The 13,375-nt window shown below is 36.4% G+C and overlaps 1 protein-coding gene across 1 annotated transcript in view; it reads left to right on the forward strand.

The window, feature by feature from the left end:
• Positions 1-13,375, forward strand: part of DMD (dystrophin) — a 2,004,585-nt gene that overhangs the window by 957,034 nt on the left and 1,034,176 nt on the right. The gene's annotated exons all lie outside the window — the stretch shown is intronic.

Genomic DNA, 13,375 nt, shown 5'->3' on the forward strand with positions numbered 1-13,375 from the left:
TAACAGTTAAAAAAAAAAATTTACCCGAAGGCGAGAAGGAAAAAAAAAAAAAATGAAAAAGAAAAAATTAAATTAACTGCAAGACTAAAAAAAATCACAGGAAAAAAGCCATGAGTTCCGTGCTTGGCTTTCTCCTCCTCTGGAATTCTGCTGCTCTCCTTGGCATTGAAACCGCACTCCTTGGTAGGTGAACTTGGTCTCGGCTGGATTTCTTGTTGATCTTCTGGGGGAGGGGCCTGTTGTAGTGATTCTCAAGTGTCTTTGCCCCAGGCGGAATTACACCGCCCTTACCCGGGGCCTGGGTGAGTAATCCGCTCCGGTTTGCTTTCAGGAGCTTCTGTTCCCTGGGCGCTTTCCATAGAGTTCCGGAGGACGGGAATACAAATGGAGGCCTCCTGGTCTCCGGCCCGGAGGAGCCGAGAGCCCAGGGCCGCACTCCTCAGGGCGCCCTCAGAGAACAGCGCCCAGTCACTCCCGTCTGCCTGACCTCCGGCCGCGCTCCGAGCTCACCGAGCCTGCGACCGGTTCAAGGTCACCCCGAGCTGTGAGCTTACTGTCGGCTCTGTCTCTGTAGCCGGCTTTCCCGTTCCAATACCCGCAAGCTCTGCGACACTCAGACACCCCCAATCCTTCTGTGACCCTGCGGGACCTGAGGCCACGCTGACCCCGCGTGGGCTTCGCCCCGGTTTAGCCTCTGGAGCGATGTCCCTCAGCGGAACAGACTTTTAAAAGTCCTGATTTTGTGCGCGGTTGCTCCGCTGCTTGCCGGGAGCCGGCCCCTCCCCCCGGGGTCTATCTTCCCGTCGCTTTGGATTCACTTCTCCGCCGGTCCTACCTTTCAGAAAGTGGTTGTTTTTCTGTTTCCAGAATTGCTGTTCTTCTTCTCTTCGATCTGCCGATGGATTTTCAGGTGTTTGCAATCTTTAGATAAGCTACCTAGCTGATCTCCGGCTAGCTGAAGCAGTCTCAGCTTGCTACTTCTCTGCCATCTTGACTCCTCCCCGTTCCTGTCTACTTTGAGGCAACTCTACTTCAGTCTTTGGGACTATAGATTGAATGAATACATCTGACCTATTTATTTCATTCTGGGTCCAGGCTGGAAGGGCAGTAGATACTTGGGGCATATTCTTCCATGTCAGATTTCAGAACTCTCAGAAGGGCAAGTGGAAACATGTGATGCTTTAAAGACCTTGAGTTGGAACTGACACGCTATCTCTTCCATTTACTTCCAATGGTCAAAGCAAGTTACAAGGCAAGCCCAAATTCTAGTAGAGGAATAAACACTGCTTACCATGAAGCCATTCCAAGAGTGATGGTACATAATTCTACTACAGAATAGAGTTAGGAATAACAATTTAAAATATTGCACTACTCTAGTAGATTATTATAGCATCTGTTAAGCATTTTTGATGGTGTGCATACAATTTTCTGAGAATACCCAACTTGTTGATTCCACTTGAAAATGTACCCTGAATTCACTTTTTTGACAGGTTTCATCTCTAATCCAATAGTTCGGGTAACTTTTATTTTGCAAACAAAACAAAACAAAACAAAACAACAAAAAAAGGGCGCCTGGGTGGCTCAGTGGGTTAAGCCGCTGCCTTCGGCTCAGGTCATGATCTCAGGGTCCTGGGATCGAGTCCCGCATCGGGCTCTCTGCTCAGCAGGGAGCCTGCTTCCTTCTCTCTCTCTCTCTGCCTGCCTCTCAGTGTACTTGTAATTTCTCTCTGTCAAATAAATAAATAAAATCTTTAAAAAAAAAAAACAACAACAACAACAACAAAACCCTCTTTTAATATTATGAAGCAGAAATTTAAAGACCCTTGAAAAAATAGAATATTGAAACAAACTTGGAATCACAGTTTTATTTACCAACTTGAGCATCTCCTTGTGCTTCAGCACACTTGGAAGTTGGATTTCCAAATAGCATCATGACTTTCCATACCCAGCTGTCTGCTGCTTGAAACTACCATAAGCTGACTATCACGGCTCACAGTATACCCTTGAAGAAGGCCATCTGGTTTATGTCTCTTGGCAAAATTTGTTTAAAAACAAGCAGCTGCATGACAAAGTAAGAAGGAGTCTCTGTCTAGCTGTGGTAAATAAGTAGGTTTGCAATGCACATAATAAAGCATTTTGTAATCCAAGCCAAAATTTCTAAAAGGGAAATCCTTTCCTCACAAATAAAAGAAAAATCCACAGAGCTAAATTGCATGGAATGGACTCTATCAAATTTATATTTCAGAGGCTTAATATTACAAGAAAAATAAAAGTCTATTTGTGATTAGATACACCCTTCTGGTAATAACTAGTTTTTGTATACTTAGATAGAATCCAATGATTGGAAATTATTTTTAATTACATTAGAATTCAAATTTCTTAAAGACCTATTCTTTGAATCATAACATTAGTTGGTATTTAATGAGTTGTTGAATATTCTCTCTTTCCTTCTACTAGGTCACTGTATATCCTGTTAGACTTACACTGTCTTAAAAAGCATACAGGCTACATTATTTTTTTAAAGCATGAATTAATTTTCCAGTTCAGTTAAGTATTTTTTTTTTCTTAATGCCATCTATGAGGTCAGAGTAGCCATGGCTAAGGATTGATTTTGGTGTTAATAAAAAATTTGAGAATATGAGTGTTGGTTTGGGTTGCTTCTAAAGCAAATCCTGAGACAAAGATTTGAGTTCAGGTTGTTTATTCAGGAGATGATTCCGGAAGCTGTGGTGCAGTAGTGTGGTGGTAAGCAATGGAAAGGAAAATAGCTTCTGTGAAGTATTAGCTAGCCAGTCACTACAGTGGGGGACTGGAACTTAATTCCATGGAGAAAGGCTGCAAAGGTATGATACAGGTACGTCTCAGTCACTTTAAGCAAAAGGCATGCATGTGAACTGTGATGTTTATACTCCAGTTCTTATTAGTCATTTTTAAGAGCTGCTCATTGTGTCCTGCTTTTGAGTGTAGTGTGTTCTCTGCTTCAAAGAAAGTCCTCAGACTAAGAAGTATAGTTAACAATGGCTGTTGGATATAGGCCAGGCTACACTATGGAGGGGTGGTCTTATTCCATTTAATCAGGCCCACTATACTTCCTTACCCAGCTGTTCTCTTTTCTGCTTATTGGCTTGTTTTTGTTGTTGTTGTTGTTGTTGTTGTTGTTTGTTTGCTCTTCTACTGATGTTAACCTTTGCCATTTGTCATTACCTTTGTCATTTCTAACTGTGGTTAGGTATTTGAATTATTGAGTCTTATGCTAAGACTTTAATAAGGACTTAGTTTTTTTTTTTTTAAGTGGTATTCATACCAGTTAGAGACACCGTTAGAACTAAAAATTAAAGGTCAGAGACACAGTCCTGCTTAAGTCAAATTCCTGAATGGCATGAAAGATTTGGATTTTCTATCACCAATAAATAAATTCTTTGTTTTTTTTTTAAGTTAATTCTGGAAAATTTTAGTTGTATTCCCAGTTTATTCCAAGTCTTCTGCAAATTATCTGACACTATAGTTTCGAGCATCAAAGGACAAATTAAAATAATGCTTTTTTTATGGTTGCAGATTTCTTGAAGGCTTCTATTCCTTGTTTGGATAAGCAGATTACGTTCACAGTGTTGGTTAGATGTTCTTTGCTCACTCTGACATTTTCAAAGTTAAAGTCCTGAAGATCAAAAACACAATTCTTTGGATGTCTTTAGAGAAGCCAAGAATAAATTTGTTCTCACTAGAGATGAATGAAGACAAATTTTACTCATTAGTTAATTTTACTTCATGATCAGAATTCTTTGCCACATGAATATCATTTGGTTTATGAGTGGTAACATGAAGAGTAATGAGAATGATTAGAGATCTAGAAGACTTGACTAGATGACAGAAAAAGAAAGAGCAAAATTCTTGAAATGTAAAAAGAAGAAAGTTTCAGGGAGATATGAACAAGGCTGGAAGTATTTTAAGTTTGAAGAACACAGAAAATAAGATAAGTGCAAATAAGATAAGTAAAGAAGAAAATAAGATAAATGAAAATCCTTCATTTATTGGGAAGAAAGATGACCGCAATTTTTATGAAGGTTTTTGTTTTGTTTTGTTTCTTAGTAAAGAAATACCACTGGAAAATCTGGGGAATTAGGAAAGCTAGACTTTTATGACTGTTATTTCAAAGGTCACAAAGGAAATTAAATTGTAAGTTGTGTTTAAAAGCATTGGAATTGGGAGTTAGGAGAAGGGAGTTGGGGGAAATTGGAAGGGGTGGTGAACCATGAGAGACTATGGACTCTGAAAAACAATCTGAGGAGTTTGAAGCGGCGGGGGGTGGGAGGTCGGGGTACCAGGTGGTGGGTATTATAGAGGGCACAGATTGCATGGAGCACTGGGTGTGGTGAAAAAATAATGAATACTGTTATGCTGAAAATAAATTTAATTTTAAAAAAATAATAAAAAAATAAAAGCATTGGAATTACTTCCAGTCCCATTTTTTCAGGATTTTGTGAATATCAAGAAGAAAGATCACAGCATAGCTAAAGGGGAACATTTAGGTTTTCATTACTCTAGATATAGACTGCTTCATGGACCCTTTGGATTTGGTGACTTACATCAATCATCAAAGGTGTAACCAATTATTGTATTATAATAATTTAGTAATTATTTTTATACAACCATTTATTGGCGGGACAGGGTCATATGTTTTCTTGATGTTATATCATAAATAAAGAAAAGGCACTAAGAAATATATCATTTATAAAGACTACCCTTATCACTCTCATCATTGGCCATAAAATCTGATTCCTTATCTGTGCAGTGCTTCAGTATATCTGCTTTTGCTTCAAAGCACTGTAGTCATAAGAGATGTCTCTTATCAAGGATATTTTCCAAAAACTCCTTTATAGGGGATAACTGTGAATATTATAAAGTATAATAGACATATAATGTTTTGTGAAATAGCTCTCTAAATGATTTTCATGATAACATTTCTGCCTATGATGTCTAAATCTTTGTATCAAAGATGGCAAATAGACAGAACTTAAAAGACCTACCTCACAGATATTCTATTATTAATAAGGTAATGGAATTTGGAGACAAAAAGACAAAAGAAAATGCAGTTTAGCCTTAGTAAGGAAACTTAGGAAGTAAAATGGACTGATTATACTTACTGCCTTTTTTACATACATGTGTTGTTTTTCTACATTAAAGAAATCTACAGATAATGGATTTTCATTCACTTTTTATTCTGCTGAAAGCAGTAGTCTCTTAGACTGTATGAGGATAGTTTGGAAACGAGCTTCATTTACTTTTCTTCCTTTGAATGTCTAATATATAAAATTAATTTTGCAGTGAATACCTAAGAGATAGTGTAGAGTAGATAGGAGGGCAAGGAAGAATGATTTCAGTTAACGGACCTTGTTGCCCTATGATGTCTAACCATGGAAGATTTCTGCTACCACTCAATATCCTGAGTGGACCTCTTGTAGGGAAAATTTTTCTCTTCTTTCATTTGTGTTCCAGGGCTAAGACATGCATTTCATGTTATTAGGTAGTAAAAATCAGTTGAAGTTTACATGAAAAATGTTCTCTTTCATTCTAAAGAAAGAGTATTCATGGAAATTTCATTTAGTGAAAAGTGACCCCAAAAAAGTTAACAGCTAGTTAATTCCATATATGTTAGTGCTGTCATTTTAATGAATTTACAAAATAAGAGACCAAATTTTGCCAAGTTCCTGACAGTAACAGTAGTAAAATATAATTTCTATTGGCATGTGTTCACATTATTTTGACATGGTGGATGGATCTAGTAAGATTGATAACAAAATGTGCCTTCATGTACTAAAATTTAGTGACAGTTATTCTTCCAAAGCATGTCAGTGTCCCTAATAGCTGACATTCCGCAAAATATTCTGTTATCTCATGCCAAGTATTCACCATATCTCTTTCTTGAGTTTTCTTTAAAGACTTATATCCTATATTTTGTTCTGGAAATCTAGCATTAAGATGGACAAGCAAAGAATACAAAATGGTTGCTGTTGTGCATAATGAATTTTTAAGAATATTGATAGAAATTTTCATGATGTTATTTAGAAGATATCTAAAGAAGGCATGTACTTCTGTTTCCTGCACTTAAAACTACCTGTACCTTAATGAGCCTTCCCAATTCCATGAAGATAGCACCATTATTTCTTATAAGGCCCTCAGGCAAATACATTTCCTGCCCCTTCTTTATTCTTCACTGTACTTCGATTCCACATCTCAGCATTTACCAAGCTTTGTAGACTCTTCCTTTGCAACTGTTTTCATGTCCTCACTTTCTTTTCATTCTTCTTGACATCAATTTTAAGTCAATAGATTCCTTGTAAGAGATCTCTCTGTACCCAAACCCCTGTCTATTTTTTGTTTAATTTTTTATTTTTTATAAACATATATTTTTAGTCCCCAGGGGTACACGTCTGTGAATCACCAGGTTTACACACTTCACAGCACTCACCAAAGCACATACCCTCCCCAATGTCCATAATCCCACCCCCTTCTCCCAAACCCCCTCCCCCCAGCAACCCTCAGTTTGTTTTGTGAGATTAAGAGTCACTTATGGTTTGTCTCCCTCCCATTCCCATCTTGTTTCATTGATTCTTCTCCTATCCACTTAAGCCCCCATGTTGCATCACCACTTCCTTGTATCAGGGAGATCATATGATAGTTGTCTTTCTCTGCTTGACTTATTTCGCTAAGCATGATACGCTCTAGTTCCATCCATGATCTTTCTAAAGCAGTACTACCTGCTTCACATTATCCAGCAAAGAAACCTTCAGTGCTTCTCCATTTTTTGCCTTGGTTTCAAACTGGTAGCCCTTGGAGACAAGAAACCTGGAAGATATACTTTGCTTGTTGCTTTTTATTGCCTGTAGGGAGCTTTAAAATGCACTGAAACAGGGCAAGGTTTGGACTGGTCAGTATAACCAATTTAGCACTTATTTCCTTAAATCTTGTAAGAGCTTAACAATTTTTTATGTCCTGCATGTCCCCTGAAGGCATTTGATTTTATAACCCCTTAGCCCAGAGGCTAGCTTCTAAAATTCATAGCCTAAGATTCACAATCCCAACATAGCTTCTCTAACAATTTCATGAACTCTACACCTACCTGGAGTTATTTTTATCCAAAATGCCCTTATTATACATTCCTTTGGAATATGATTTTACATATACAAATCCTTACCACCTATAGCCATTAAGAAGCTTTGGTTTTAAGAACCAGTAACAGTCTTCATTTATACTAAGTGAAATTAAATCTGGTGGGGGAAATACTGGAAAATTCAAAGAAAGTAAAGAATAACAGCAGCCATGGTTATGAAAGAAGATACTGAAAACTCAGAGCTCATGGAAATTTATTTTTATGGATGCTGATATCAAAATGGCTTAGCTCTAAATCTCTCCTCTCCCTGTTTCTCTGACTGGTAGGTTCTAATTCCTGGTCTAATTAGCCTAAACTAGGTCATTTTCCTCTTTATAGAATTTGCAGAGGGCTATGGTTAAAAGTCCCCCCACCCGATTATGTGTAATGAATGGAGATTACAAAGAAAAAGCAGAGTACCACTAACCAAAAAGTTGAGCTAGTTAGAGAAATTAATAATAGCTGCCACAATAAACTATACCTTGAGTCTCAGTGATTTAAATGCTTATTTTTTTGCGCATATAAAATCATATAAACAGGCAACTGTCTTCCATACAGTGACTCAGGGACCTAAAATGCTTCCATCTCTGGTTTTCCCTTCTCACAATGTAAATGTCAGAGCCATTGCCAAAGTGGAACTGAAGAATGGACACTGATGTAGTGCCTCAAACCGGAAGTGAGGCATGACTTTCCTCACGTGCCCACTTCTCAGGATTCAGTCATATTAGTCCCAATGGGATCTCAAGAGAGTGTGGGAAACCTGAGGGGATCCTGCGAAATTCAGTGAGCACTAATTTCCTCCACCACAGAAGGAACATTGGACATTTTAAAAAGGAAAAAATATATCCAATAGATGATGATCCTTCAGTGTCCCACTCAATTCCTACCTTTTCTTTTTTTTTTTTTAAGATTTTATTTATTTGACAGACAGAGATCACCAGTAGGCAGAGAGGCAGGCAGAGAGAGAGAGAGGAAGGGAAGCCAGCTCCCCACTGAGCAGGACCCTTGGATCATGACCTGAGCTGAAGGTAGAGGCTTTAACCCACTGAGCCACCCAGGCACCCAATTCCTACCTTTTCTACCAAGGCTTTCTTAACCAACTCATTAGGAGATGATTTCCAACTCCTTTGTTCTCCTGGAGCTTTATATTCCATTTATTGATACTGGCTCCTGTTATGATCTTATAACTACTCCTTATTCCGATTATGATGTAAATTCTAGTGGGACAATAATCAAGAGTATTAATTTATTTTGACTACCCATAATATCAAAAGCACAGAACAATCTCTGAGGCCAGAGTAGTAATATTTTCTTTGAAACTCTGCCCAACAGAAAGTACATGGAGGGTATTCAATAAAAACAAGTTGATTAGTTTTTCAGGCAGATAGCAAATTTCACTATTCTATGTCACTTTATGTTTTGTTGACACTGTGGTCATTGTGACCATAAATTTAATATTATACAGTTCTGTTAAAGTTATTTTCAAGTAAAATGTAACAACTTTATATATATTTAAATAAAACTTTATATTTCATATATTTTATAATTCATATATTATATATGAATTTTGTGAATTTTATGAATTTATATTTTGTGAATTTTATGAATTTATATGAATTGTATTAATATATTTTATAATTAGTGAATTATGTGCATAGTCACAGAAAATTTACAACATAGCAATAAATGACACAAACTGTAGTATTTACATAGAATACATTCTACAGAATGTGTTTTACAGAAAAGTTAGCATGCATATGTGCTGAATATAAAAAACAAATCCTCAAAAATATTTCACACTCTTGGGTGAGATCTGAAAATATTAGTCATTGTGTGATATGACTGGGTAGAATTTAAATAGCTTTAATTTTAATGAAAGATTTCCTATGCTATTTGAAGTTGAATTTTTCTATTAAGTAATAGTATTTTAAAGCTAAGGAAAGCTACATTGGCAAAGCAAACAAGATTTACTATGTTATCTTAAGTGTATCCTAAATCCTCTTTAATATTGTAGATAAGATATATAAGCCTTTAGTTTCCAACCAGTTCTATCTGTAATAATTTAAAACAAACTCTTAGCTGTATCTTACATGATGCCATGTGAACACACAATTTGTAGTACAGTGAAATAATTCCATTGAATTATTTTGGCTATTTGGTACCTGAGACCCATTTCTGAATCAGTTTTTTTTCTATTTATTTATGTTGTGGCGCTTCTATGATGTTACCTGTGGCTATGTTCAAAACAGCGAAAATGGGTTTTTTACTCTGGTGTTTAGCATTCCAAAGGTAGTGTATTTTCAGCCATGCATAATACATAGATTTGATATATTTCATAGCTAAGTATTTGGAGGCCCAATTATTTCACAATTATATAGCTCAGCCTCTCCAGACTCAGGTAATTTCACTTGAGGCAGTTTTCTTACCCTCATCTTCAGTAAAGGAAACATACAACATTGAACTGATATAGAAAATTTATACCTACGTTTTCTATCTGATGTGTAAAGTGGTGATTGGACTTGGTAATTCTCTGATGAGAAAGCAAGATTTACCTGGAACAGTTGAGTCTGGATATTAATACTGGATTAATTTCATTTGAGATTGTGACTTCTGTGTGCCATTCTCTTCCTGGTTTATCATCTATAAGGCTGTGAATAACATTCTGTTCTTTCTATCTCCCTATGTGAGAGATCTTTTAGCTTTTTAAAGACTAGTATTCTCTGTGAAACCAAGGAATTAGTAGCACAATTTTCTGTAAATGAGCCAACAATTTTTTTTCCATTAAGTGCCAATTAATAAAAATTCAGGCTTTGTGGGTCATAGAGTCTCAGTCATGGCTATTCACCTCTGCCTATTTTGTTGCATAAACTACCATAGTCAATACATAAATGAATAAATGTTATTTTTAATAATAAAACTTTGTTTAAACAAACTGGCCCTGCATCTGAAATAATTAAATATAGAATTCACTTTGAACAAGTCATTTTACTTATGAGCATATTTATATACAAAATAACTGAAAGGAGGAACTCAAACAATTATTTGTACACCCATGTTCAGTACAGCATTATTTGCAATAGCCCAGAGCTGGAAACAATCCTAATGTCCATTGACAGCTGAATGCATAAACAAAGTATAGTATATCCTTACAAAGGAAAATAATTGAACTTTAAAAATAAATTAGATTTGACCACGCTGTAACAGTGAATGGAACTTGAACACATTATGCTCAGTGAAAAAAACAAAAAAAAACAAAAAAAAGAAAAAAGAAAAAGTATTGTATGATTCCATTTATGTAAGGAATCTAGAGTAATCAAATTCATAAAGAAGTAAAATGATGTTTGCTAGGACCTGAGGGTAGGGAGAAATGGGAAGTTGTTTAATGCGAATGAAGTTTTAGTTTGAGAAGATGAAATAGTTCGGAAAATGAATAATGTAATAGTTACACATCATTATGAATGTACTTAGTGTCATTGAATTATATGGCTAAAATGGTAAATTCTTTGTTTTTTTAATGTTTTCCCACAATTGAAAAAACCCCATGGGCCTAAATTGCCAACCACCATCTATAATCATATTAATGATCAATAAATGAAGTCACTCTTATTGTACTTGCTACAGTTAGGATAGTAGTGTAATTCACTACAATGTAATGGTGAGTATCATTGGTGAGTATCCACCAATTTCCTTTTCTATCCTGGGCATGTACAACCTCCATAATATGAATCATGTTATTCTATACTTACCTATTTATGCAACTCCCTGTTCCTTCCCTCCCTTCTATCCCAGACTCTATACACACATATACATTTGTGTGTACCCACACACACACACACACACACACACACATATATGTGTGTGTATGTATGTAGGTAGATAGATAAACACATTGTGAACCCCTCAAGAGTTATGACTGTATCTTTAATACTTGACTCATTGTTTGGCAAATAATAGATACTCAATACATGTAATTAGCGGGGAATGAACCTATATGTCCTCCTTTCCCTTTTCTACAAGTTTTTGTCTTTATCATACTACTACACAATCTGACATTCTACACATCTTAAGGAAGAGTAAGTAAACTAAGAAAATCCTTTGCAGAAAATTTTCAGTTTTACATATAAACAGAAAGGAAATGAAGATGAATAATAATGACACAGAGGAGAGAAAACTATAAGATAAAATCAATTTTAGATTGGTATGAAAAATGAATAATTCCCCAAGGTCAATTAAAAGAAGAGCAGAAGGGCACCTGGGTGGCTCAGTTGGCTAAGGAACTGTCTTTGGCTCAGGTCATGATCCTGGAGTCCCAGGACTGAGTCCCACATCAAGCTCCCTGCTTGGCAGGGAGTCTGCTTCTCCCTCTGCCCCTCTCCTCTCTCATGCTCTCTCTCTCACTCTCTCTCTCAAATAAATAAGTATAATATTAAAAAAGAAAAAGCAGATGCAGACACAGATGAGTAAGGGTGATAAAACAAAGAGCTGAACATAGCAAGTGTGTGTGATTCTCATGAAGAATATCTTTCCTGAACGCTTCCAGGACTCTTAGGCTTAGCACATTCTGCTACCCAACCAAGTTCTGTCACTGACATTATATATTTTTGTATCCTCAATAAATTTGAATCGCTGAATGTTCTTTGGCCCTACACCTGTAGGGCTTGACTTACACTCCTTGCTGAGAGAGAAGCCCTCTCAGTCAGTTAAGTCACCATGTAGTAAACAACTTCTATTGTTTCTGGCTTGATGAAGTTCAGTCATAAGCTCCCCAAAACCTTAGCCTCGTCAATTTTCCATTTAACTGAAGGTCAGGATTAGAGATTAATCATTTCTTTTCTTTATCTACCTTTTTTTTGGAGTCACATATAATCTCTTAAATTTGCCTGTAAACTCACTCTTAAAGACCTGGACAGTGTGTTTTAGCTCTGTAGCTTCAAAACCCACCATGGTGTCTGGAAGATGGTAGGTACAACTGTTTCCTTCACTTCCCTAACTCTTTATCAGTCATTAGTCCATCAAGAAATATATAAAAATCAAGTTTCAATTATTAGGCATATGCTAGGCACTATAATATTCATTAGTAACTAACAATACTATCCCCTTCTTACTTTTCATCTATCTTTTCATTTGTTTATTTAACAAACTATAATTAACTTCTGATTTTTCCCAAGAACCCTACAGAAACTAACAGAGCAGACATTACTTTTGCCTTCTTACAGCTTATAGTTAATAAGGGAGACATTTTTAGGCAGGAGCCATACGTGTAAATGTATATTTGTAAGATTCAGTAATTGCTATTATTGGAAATTAGGAGCTATGAGATATTTTAACAAGAAAGCATGGTATAATCTAGAGGATAAGAATACATCTCAATGAGCAAAGATATTTAAGCAGAGACCTGCAACTAAGAGGAGGATGTGAGGCTACCATATGAACAAAGTCTGGATATGTTGGGAAGAAGCTTGGAATGTTCAAAGATCTGAAAGAAAGCCAATGTGTAGCAAGGACTAGATTGCATAGGTCCTTGTAGCTACGAGGGGTTATAAATTGTATTCAAGCACAGTGGAAAGCCATTAAAGGTTTCATGCAGGGAAGTGATGTAATCATTGTTTTTGCTAAAGGTAGTATATTGGAGGGGAACTCCATGGAAACAGAGTAACCACGTAGGGCACCATTCCATAGACGAGGTGATGCATGGCTTGTATGACAATGAAATGGTAGTAAACACACATTTTGGGGATATGCATTTTAGTGGAAGAATTACCAGCAGGGTGTGATGAATTCAGTAGTAGAGTTGAGGGAAAAAGTTGTGACAAGGATGACGCCTGATCATATTACATAATACAGAAATAGGCAACAGAAAAGGAGAAATAAACTTGGAGAGAGAGGTATTCCCAGATTTGTAAATGTTAAATTTAAAATACTGATGGGACATCCACACGGAAGAAATATCTGTGATCAACATACAAATGTGAGAGTCATAGACATAAAAATGCTATTTGAAATTATATGAATTGGTACAATAAGGGGAGAGTGTAGACAGAAGAGAGGATGGATACAGACAAAACCTTCAAGAACTGCAACATGAAAACAGCCACTAAGGCAGAAAGAAAACCACATGGAATTTCATACAGAAGCTAGTGGACAATAATGGTCCACTATATAAGCTTGACAGCAATATTATTGCTCAATAGTGTTGAGAACCCATTGGAATGGGTGACCATATGTTGA

This window comes from Mustela nivalis, assembly GCF_964662115.1.
Source record: "Mustela nivalis genome assembly, chromosome: X".
Classification (NCBI taxonomy): domain Eukaryota; kingdom Metazoa; phylum Chordata; class Mammalia; order Carnivora; family Mustelidae; genus Mustela; species Mustela nivalis.